Consider the following 3,266-nt stretch of genomic DNA (forward strand, 5'->3'; position numbering starts at 1 on the left):
GATGAGCTGAAGGCCACTGTCAAAGAAACCTGGGCTTCCATACCACCTCAGCAGTGCCACAAACTGATCACCTCCATGCCAGGCCGAATTGAGGCAGTAATTAAAGCAAAAGGAGCCCCTACCAAGTATTGAGTACATGTACAGCAAATGAACATACTTTCCAGAAGGCCAACAATTCACTAAAAATGTTTTTTTATTGGTCTTATGAAGTATTCTAATTTGTTGAGATAGTGAATTGGTGGGTTTTTGTTAAATGTGAGCCAAAATCATCACAATTAAAAGAACCAAAGACTTCAGTCTGTGTGCATTGAATTTATTTAATACACGAGTTTCACAATTTGAGTTGAATTACTGAAATAAATGAACTTTTCCACGACATTCTAATTTATTGAGATGCACCTGTATATGGCACCATGTTATCGTCCAGGAAGAACGTCCCGGTTACGTATGTAACCCTCATTCCCTGAAGGAGGGAACAGAGACGTCACATTGGTGACCGACGAATTGGGGATCTCGCTTAGAGAGACCAATCCACTTCGCTAAGTTCGTAAACTAAACGAGCCAATGCACGAGCTGCTGCTGATTACAGCGTGAGCATAAATAGGCAGCCGGTGCAACGCATACCAGGTTTTCGCTGAGGAGCCGAGCCGGTGACCCGGCCGCTCAGCGGTGGTACAGCAGCCGTGGCGACGGGACGTGACGTCTCCGTTCCCTCCTTCAGGGAATGAAGGTTACATACGTAACAGAGACTTTCCCTTTCAGTCAGTCACTCCGAGTCACGTCGGTGACCGACGAATTGGGTTCCCTACCAAAGCACCATAGATGCTGCCCCTTCCAGTGTCCTGTGCAAGCCTTCTGCAGCACTTTGTGGTGTAGGCCGGGGCTCGCAACAAGAAGACCAGTCACTGTTGTCATAGCACTACCCACTCAGTGAGATTGGATAACACTGGGAAAACGTACCCATTCCACTTGGAACAGGAACGTTGCGGAAGCCCCATCCTTCCCGAAGGAGGTTCCGGAAGCACTTACACATATGACATCCGTTTAGGTGCATATGGAAAATTAGAGGTGATTGTAACCCTCATGGAAATGGTAGAAGTCTGCCTGGGGAAACACGGGCTCTGAGGCTACACCGTGGACTTTACACATATGAGAACCACTTAGGCCTCTACATATGGAACCCAGCCCTCTACAGGTTCTCACGGATTCAGCGAATGAGGGCCTGGCGCCGGACGTTCCGCCACGTCTGGCTGCCGAGGGGACGGAGGAGCTCGACAGGGCCTACAGTACGGACACTGTAGAGCAGTTTTAGCAAGATGACACTAAACCGGGGCCTCTCGGTGCCTCTACCCGTTTGAGGTGAGAACACAGGAGGATACCAGCTCCACACGAAGGCTATAGAATCTAGCGAACGTATTGGGGGTCGCCCAGCCAGCAGCTCTACAAATATCCGTCAGCGAGGCGCCCAGGAGGATGCAACACTCCTAGTAGAGTGAGCTCGCAACCTGAGCGGGCAGGGCACACCCTGTGCCTGATAAGCCAGGGTGATGGCATCCACAATCCAGTGGGCCATCCTCTGCTTAGAGATGGCATTCCCCTTCAGCCGGCCTCCATAACAGACAAAGAGCTGGTCTGAGGTCCTAAAGCTTTGTGTCCGGTCTAAGTAGCATCTCAAGGCTCGGATGGGACAGAGCAAAGCTAGGGCTGGGTCTGCCTCCTCCGGGGGCAGCACTTGCAGGCTCACCACCTGATCCCTGAAGGGAGTAGTGGGAACCTTGGGCATATAGCCGGGCCGGGGCCTCAGGATTACCTGCAAGTCAGCCGGCCCAAACTCTAGGCACGAATCGTCGACCAAAAATGCGTGCAGGTCCCCTACCCTCTAGATGGAGGCCGGTGCAAGCAGGAGCAGAGTTTTCATTGAAAGAAACTTTAGCTCGATTGACTGCAAAGGCTCAAATGGGCCCTGCTGTAGTGTTTTAAGCACCAGAGACAGGTCCCAAGAGCATATGGGGAGGGGTCGGGGAGGATTTAACCTTCTCGCCCCCCTAAAGAACCTGATGACCAGGTCATGCTTCCCTACCGACTTCCCTTCCATGGGGTCATGGTTAGCAGCAATCGCAGTGACATATACTTTAAGGATGGAGGGAGAAAGCCTTCGCTCCAACCCTTGCTGCAAAAAGGAAAGCACGACCCTGATTGGGCATCACCGGGGGTCTTCTCGTGAGAAGAACACCACTCGACCAACAGGTTCCACTTCAAAGCATAAGCGTGTCTCGTAGACAGTGCTCTCACCGAAGTGATGGTGTCAACTACCTCTTGGGGTAGGTCACCTAGAACCTCCGCGTCCCATCCAGGGACCAGACATGAAGTTTCCAGTGCCACAGGGTGCCCCGTCTCTGAGTCAGTGGATCCTTCCTCAGAGGAACCTGCCAGGGAGGGGCTGTCGCGAGGAGCATTCGTTCGGGGAACCAGGTCCGAGTGGGCCAATACGGCCAATAATCTCTTCGTCCTCCCTGACCTTGCACAGCGTCTGTGCGAGAAGGCTCACTGGGGGAAACTCATACTTGCGCAGGCCCCGCGGCCAGCTGTGTGCCAGTGCGTCCGTGCCGAGTGTTCCCTCGGTCAGGAAGTAGAACAACAGGCAGTGAGAGGTTTCTGGAGAGGCAAACAGGTCTACCTGAGCCGCACCGAAACCTCTCCAAAACAGCTGGACCGTCTGGGGATGAAGTCTCCATTCTCCTGGGAGCGTAGCTCGTGACAGCTCGTCGGCCGTACGGTTGAGCAGACCCGGAATGTGAATGGACCGACGTGTCCTCAGAACCTTCTGACTCCAAAGGAGGAGGTGGCAGGCGAGTTGCGACATGCGACGGGAGCGCAGACCACCTTTGAGATGGTTCAAGGCAAGGCGCACTGCTAACAACTCTAGGCAATTGATATGCCATTGCAGTTCGGGGCCCATCCATACCCCCGACACTGCGTGCCGGTGGTGGAGGATCCGTGTATACCACAGCATGCCTGGAGACCTGTTCTAGGGGCACTCCTGCCTGGATGAACGTAAGGTCTGACCACGGGGTGAAGGTTTGGCGACAGGCCGGTGTAACTTGGACCCGGTGAGTGCCGCACTGCCACGCCCACCTCGGGACTCGGCCATGAAGCCAGTGCTGGAGCGGTCTCATATGAAGCAGCCCCAGCGACATAACTGCCGCTGCAGCTGCCATATGCCCCAGGAGCCTCTGAAATAGTTTCAGTGGGACCGCTGTCCTGCC

Source organism: Sinocyclocheilus grahami, unplaced genomic scaffold (assembly GCF_001515645.1).
Source record: "Sinocyclocheilus grahami isolate Dianchi unplaced genomic scaffold, SAMN03320097.WGS_v1.1 scaffold937.1, whole genome shotgun sequence".
NCBI lineage: Eukaryota > Metazoa > Chordata > Actinopteri > Cypriniformes > Cyprinidae > Sinocyclocheilus > Sinocyclocheilus grahami.